Below are 8140 nucleotides of genomic sequence, written 5' to 3' on the forward strand. Positions count from 1 at the left end.
CAAGCATAAGTTTTTTTATGATAATAATATTTAAAAAATAATATATATTATAAAATAAAGTATTTCATAGAATATATAATAAAATGAGTCATAAATCAGTCATATATACATAAATCATAAATATTTCATAAATATGATTTATAAATCATTTTGTCATAAGTTCATCTCATAGTTCAAAGCGTTGCCCTCAGATATTCATGCTACGGTTACTTAATATTCATGATGGGGTCAGTGTTCTTAATCAATAGAGTTTTGGTTTTGTATACCAGCTTTATACCCACTAGCTGGGCTTATATTCTTATGGATGCTAGTTCTAGATATCGACCTTCCTATTAGGATTCATTTATAGCTATCTAAGAGTTTTTAAAATTTTTATATCTTTTTCTTAATATATATATATATATATAGATAAAAAAATAATAAAATTTATGCTTCACAAATATACTATTTTCATAAAACATATTCATGAAATCACTTATCATAAAATATACTTTTCAATATTTCATATGTTGATCCTTATTTTATAAAAAAAATGATTTCATCATCAATAGATTATTTACATGAAAATATTATAATTTAAAAATAAATAAGAAGTATAAGATCCACTTACCTTGTCTATCCTAAATCTTCGAACTTTGTTGGCAAATCTATTAATCTTATTTAAAATATTAAATTATAAAAGAAGATAGTTGATTAAGTGATCGATCTGATATACTATTCGGGCATCAAAGTGATTTGAGGTTGTTTTGCCGGGATCAATTCAGGTCTCTAGAGCAGAAAGATGGGAGTCTATCTTAAGGTACATCTTCCTAGAGAGAGAAAGTAAAAAGAGAAAGTGGAGAGAGTCTTCGTATCCCTTAAAATAGGAAATTATGATCAAAAGATCATTAGAGGTCATGTTAGGATGACTCAATAGAGGTTAGTAGTGACCAAATTTTATAAATATTTGATAGGGATCGGGCTGAGATCCAACATACAGTATAGATATCGAACCAATTTTGGACCTCCTTTCTAAAAGAATTTCTTGGTTCATAGTAGGGGAGCACAACAACAGACACTAGAGGTCCATGGATCGATAGAAAGAGAAACCCTAGAGAGAGAAGGAGAGAGACAAGAGAGAACACTTCTCTCTTTTTTTGCTTTTTTGTTTTCTTCTCTTCTTTTTCTTCTTCTTTTCTTTCTTCTTCCTTTTCTTGGCCTAATAGGGGAGGGATACGGGTGATGGTTGGTGCTTCGGTGAAGTGCAGCAGGCGGCCGATGGTGGTGGGGCAGGAGACAGTCGATGGTGAGGATCGATCGATGAAAAATCATGAAAAAAGGCCTAAAAATAGGGGTTTCTCTCTTCTATTGATTTCTAATGAAATCAAAGCTGATGGTGATGCATAGAGCCATAGAAAGAAGCAGAGGAGAGAGAGGGCATGAGATCGAGGTGTTACCACTCTGGTGGTTCTTTGCTTTGATTTTTGATAGGCGCGGGTCATGGATGATAGGCCAAAATAGGGAAGAAAAAAATGAGGAAGAAAAAAGGAGGGTCGGGCTCATCATGGACTACTTTGGAGGGGGGTTCATGCCTTTAAATAGAGTGGAGAGGAAGTTGAATCCTTCTTGGAATTGCTTCCTTTTTGATAGAATTGGGTGGAAGAAGACTCCCATTGTATTTTTTTCTGTGCCCTAAGGTTGCGTGTGGTGCATCGCTAGATAATCTTGGAAGGTAATGTGGATTGCCTTTAGCATAGATTGCCACTATTAAATTGTTAGTAATATTGATTACTATATTTGGTACCCATTGGTAATGTTACGGTAAAATTACTGAAAATCTTGATTGATATGTTTGGTATGACAATCAGATATCGATAATGTGAAATAAAATTTTAAAATACCTTCAATAATTTTGTCTTGGTGCTCTTCTTTTTTTTTGGTAAGAAGTAATAAGAGTGATGTGGGTGTGGTGGTGGCGTGGAGAAATGACAGGCCGAGGGGTGTTGGGAAATGTGGGCATTGGGGGGGTGGGGAGGGGGTGAGCACGTGTGGAGCCATGGAGGTGGTGGGGACGGGCATAGAGGAGCCACAAGGGATGGTGGGGGACAAAGGCAAAGGAGCAGCAGACAGACAAAGGAAGATGAAGGAGCCACAGGCCGGAGGTGCACATGGAGGGGGGTGGGGGAAGGGAGGAGGATAAGGCAATAGATTTTGTGTGATTTTTTTGAAGGATAATTTTATCCAAAATTTTTATTACAATATTGTCAAAGAAGTGGTAATCTAGATAGCTATCCCACCCCAAGATAATCTAAATTGCCTCCCATAAGGCAATCTGGATTGCCAAGGCAATCTGGATTATCATCCAAAAAGTATACCAAACATAGTAATCTAGATTATCACATTAAATTGCCAGCAATCTGGATAGATTGCCCACTACCAAATACAACCTAAGATTCATACAGGGGCGGAGAATATTCGAGGTGAGTTATTTCAGCCTCCCCTTTTTTTTTTATTTTTTTTCCTCATTCGATCCTCTTTCCTATTTTAACCTATGCCCAATCTCAAATCCTCATCCCCATCCTAAAATCCTTAACCTCTCTCTCATCCTACAGACCAACCTAATGGCTTCAAAAAAAAGATTAAAGTATGTCGAAAGTAAAGAGGGCTCGAGTAGAAAAGAAAAAAATAATTTTTACATATGTGTGAAGAAGATTTATTTTTAAATAATGAATGTAGAAAAAAATTTAGATCTAATTTTTTTCGAAAAATATTGTAGGAGGAAGGATGGTGGATTTAAGTCATTTTGGTGATTTTTGAATTAGATATTTATTTGAAAGGATGGATTAGTTATCTATGATTATGCTCAACAAGCCAACCTATCCTACACCAGTAAAATATTTTATAGTAATTTTATTTTTGATAGCTCAAATTATTCTATCATACGTCAAAGGAAAGATTATTATGTTTGACTTTAGTCTTCTTGATCAAATATTAAGTATTCTATCAGATGGTGATGAATACTTCAATAGCACTTATTTGAGTCATCCAATTTTAGATTATCATATCTCTATTAGAATCATTTTTGAGGATGATAGTTTAGGTTGAATCGCTAAACCTAATGCACATATATTGCTACTTGAGAATCGATCCATTCATCACAATTTTACATTTAATTTTCTATCTAGAGGAGATTATAGAGATATCATATTTAGATATTTATCTCCTCAAAATGATTGTTTTGGGTGATATGATTAATTTGTCATATGTAATGATATATTATATGAATAAATGCTTTCAAAGTCTAAAATTCTATTTCTGGTATGGAGCTGTTATGACTACTATTTTTGGGGCCTTTAATATCCCTATCACTAATGATGATGAAGTTATTAAGCTTAGATCTACTAATATCTACGATTACTCATCTTTGAGGCATATGGGGTATATATTTACTAATGGGGGATGAAGATGTATGGCTGAGGTGTATGAAGAAGTGATACTAGAGGAGAAGATTAGCTTGCCAATAGAGGCTTGCTTAGGCACCCTGCTTAGCCTACACAGTCTATCCTCCTAACCCAGCCTCGCTAGTGTATGCAGTTTGATCAACATTCTTCCAATAAGTATTGTCTGCTTGAATAGATGCACTTGAGATATCTCTCACAACACGGATCGATACATGGGCTGACACTTTAGAGGCATCCATGATGAGGTGACTGGATGAGGTTGAGGCATCTATGATGAGGTGACTGGATGATTGGATAATCGTCCGTGTCTAGATAACTGGATTGATTGGCCCCCCTAAAGGGGTCAACTGCCTGACCCATATTGTGTAGATCATTATTGTATGGATGATTATGGGAACTAGTTATAATCCAAAGCAAAATTTAGCATGACCATTACTGTATGGATGATTATGGGATCAGACAAATTAGAAAGTTTTTATTAGATTTTAGTTTATCTATTTTTTAGCAAACCTTATGATGAGTTTTGGATTACCAGGATATGGTGTGGTTTGCCTTATACTTCATATCAAATTATTAATTATTAGTTATTGGTGATCTACTAAAAATCCTATTTAATACTTAATTATAAAGGCCAAATTATGTCAAATTTTTTTATACATGTTGCAATAATGTGATGGATTTGACCAAGATAGATGATGCTAGATTGGAAAGTCCAAGAAATTAGTAATATCTTAATTTAGATAATAATTTGGAACTTTATTTAAATAAATAAATAAATAATGGAATATTTTATTTTCTAACTAAGAAAGAATCAAGTCCATGTTGTATATAAATATAATAAAACATAAAAATCATGACCCATATGGTGATCGTTTTTTCCTCCATGTAGGTTGCATTCGACGATGCATTGGTTCCACTTCACTTGGCCCCTTATATTATTCCTCTATATATTGCTCTATCTGAATGATAGCCTCTAGTGTAACTCCCCCATCTATATAGCCTCCTTCATGATATGGAACTCCCTGGTGGCTCATGTCGTCTACTGCATACTCAAAATGTGTAGCAATCTCCTCAATAGACTGGAACTAGCTCATATTGTCATGCATGTATGCAGTTGATTGCACATATGGAGTGAACATAGGAAACTCTAGAATCGAAAATAGAGAGGCAGCATGTCATCGGCTATCTGATCTGTGCAAAGCAAGAGGAGATGCTCTAGATGATGATGGATGAGGAAAAGTATAGGAGTGTCGTCGGATGTGCAGAAGCCATGATCATAGACATCCATAGAGATACGACTGTGCTTATTGATAGCATGGAGGACTGATGTACATATCTTCTGGATGGCATGCTCAAATGTGGATACAAAGTCTAGATGAGCAGTATCATGAATCCTCGTCAAACCATCACTCTAATATAAACAAGCACATAATGGGTAGTATAACATAAAATAATAAACATGAAGAAGAGTAAGAAAATAAAATTAAACTCAAATCAGATAGTCAAACATTGTATCAATACGACAAATGAATGAACAATGGTACCACTCATATATGGATCATAAAAGTCCATATCACCATCAACCATCGGTGCATCATCAATAATCTGATCTTGCCGACTCACCTATAGCTGAACGATGTATTGATGAGTGATGCTCCAATCTTGATCTACTCATCCTCGAAGGTCGATGTGATGTAGCTTAGTATCCATATCACTACCAACTAGAATAGATTGTCAGATCCCAAACCGGTACAATACTCTATTGGTATAGTTTCACTCTACGATATGAAAAATAAAAGTATATCCTGTCCATTAAAACAATAATCTAATAGCTCTATAAGGATCTTAAGAGTATATGGCTGCCATATCACTTTTGTGTGAACACGATAAAATATAAGTATTTAAAATAAATTCATGCCAAACATAATTATAATATATGTAAATATTTTTTTTTCCTGCACAGCTTTCTAATATCGAGTTGATACCAATATGTCATCAAAACATGGGTGGATATTTCTATTATTGAGAAAGCATCTCTCCACCTTCACGTCCAAAAGCATAAGTGAGTTACATATGATTCATACATGCTTAGATATAAAAATTAGTGTTCAATTTTCATTATTTACCTCATGGCAAATGAATTCCGTGGTAATGCACCTCCATCAATCAAATCCATAATAAGATCTAAGACATACTGACCTAATCTACATAGAGCTATATATGAAAACCTATGCCATACCCATATCTGTAGTGAAATCAAAGGTCCTACAATATCATGTGTATCTTTTCTACTTGCCCTATATAGTTCTTTGTTTAACCATGCTACACCTGCACTACCCTAGTTATAGTGTCTTGTGAAGTCAAAATCTAAGTAATAACAAAAACATAATATGCATCAAATTATTTGACTTATATGCTCTAGCATAATGCTAGCTATATCATCTGCATCGGGGGTAACTCATTGAACTGCTCCCTACTCACACCATACTTAATTGTGAATCCTTGAGTTTACATGGAGGTGGGACGACACCAAACAACTCTAAGCAAACATGTTGCCAATTATGATATGTGCTATCTATATCTGGAAGACCATGAATTCGTAAGCCCCATTGGATGCAGATGTCCTCCAACATGATGGTGCACTCTCCATGTAGTAGGTGAAATGTGTGAGTCTCTGCATGCCACTGCTCTACTAATGTAGTAATAAAAGTGCCAATTTAGCTGGATTAAACCAATGCAGCTAGGCCGCAAAATCTAGTCTGCCACAAATATGGCACTATGTGGATATCAAATGGTGTCAACTTATGCAAGACTAGATCCCTATGTCGATAAGTAAGAAAGTTGGAATCTTGCCAAAAGAAAGAAAATTCAATATGTCAATATTAATTCAATGTAAATTACTTATTGACATGATATTAATAATGTAAATTCATACCTCTTCACTTTTGTCTCATGTACAATACTATGCCTATAATGCAAAGACATTGACACATTAGTAGCAACCCAATCAACTTGACTGAATATTCTAGAAAGAGCATCAAACATTGAAAACTTGGGAACTCTTTAATTATAGATTTTTTTAAATTAAAATTTATAAATATTCTTTTTTGCATCATTTAATAAAAACATTTTATATAAAAATATTTTATTTATTTTTTATATAAAATAATATTTATTTAAAAGTAAAAATATATTTTTATGTTTTATATAATTTTATTTATTTATATTTTTATATATTTTGTTTAGTGTAAACTACCTAGCATGGAATATAAACATGAAGCAAGAAGCAATTAAGCATTAAAAGGATGCATTTAAACTAGCAATATATATATATATATATGTGTGTGTGTGTGTACTATATCATATTGGTATCAGAGCCAGGGGAGGGGGATAGTATAAGAAAACCTAGGAAAGAAATTTCTCTAGAAACTTCTGTTCCAGGGGATATTTGCATGACATAAGTCACATAGTCATTTTGCCAGCTTATGCCATTGTGAAGGCTGTTGTGGCATTGGCATAAATCATTGACAGTCCGAAGGTCACCAAAAATAGTAGTTAATAATGAATTTTTTTATCTAGATCTTCGTCTACTAGTTTCTCCTCCAAAGGTGAAGGTGCCGGTATGGATGGGGCTTTGATAAAGCTATCCAAAAGGCAAATCAAGAAATGAGTAATTCCCAGATGATCGAGAAGTTCAGTCTATAGAAAAAATTGGATTCTTTCAGATAATAGGATAAAAAGAACTAAAAAAATAATATCTATTTCAAATGATCATGAAATTATAGCAATAATAACACAAGAAGTTCTAAGAAGTCACAAATCAAAATATGAATTTCTTCATATAGGTCTAATACAAGTAGTAGTGAAGCCTTTATTAGGAGAGGACTAAACTCAACAATTTTACTATATTTAAAAGATGGTAGATTTACAGATTATCAAGATTTATTATTAGGAATGGTTGAATCAAATTTGTTCGAAGATCCTATTTATTTTAATTGCAACCCAGATTTAACAATAAAAGCAAAAGATAAAAACATCTTAAAAGTATTGGAATTAGAAGTAAAACTCCATAATTTAAAAATGCTCCCAGGATCTTTTTCTGTAGCAATTTTAATAAGAATGTATTACAAAACCTTAAACACATTAGATCATATTGGAGCCATAAATAAAAAAACTATTGGGCAAACTGAATATTTCCAAATAGATCCTAGTAAAGAAAATGTATTTGTTCCCAGAACATTAATTTGGAATCAAATATCATTACCAGATGATTGGATCCTGAAGAAATCAGTTCTAGCTATTAGGCAAGAAAAAGCCATTTAAAAATAATTATTATTCACCCTGAGGGTGATGTATCTATTAGGTTCAATAGGTCCAAATCAATTCCCCACATAGATCAAGCTGCTCAGCAGCAGGAGAACCTAGACTTAGTCGGGTAGATTTTGCACCCAACGTGCCTCAAGCAAGATATGAAGAAGGTCCATCCTCTCCAAGGATGTCTCCAACTTATTCTCAAATGGTAGATCTCGAGATCTGCACTATTACCCATGAATTTGAGATAGACAAAATCTTATTAAGAGAAGAATTTTATTCAAAAGAAAATGGAGAAAAAAGGCAAAACTTCTTCAAAAAAATATAACAAAGAACAAAGAAACATAATACAAGAAGAGTACTATTCCTTTTTAAGAAACATAAAATCC

Source organism: Elaeis guineensis, chromosome 3 (assembly GCF_000442705.2).
Source record: "Elaeis guineensis isolate ETL-2024a chromosome 3, EG11, whole genome shotgun sequence".
NCBI lineage: Eukaryota > Viridiplantae > Streptophyta > Magnoliopsida > Arecales > Arecaceae > Elaeis > Elaeis guineensis.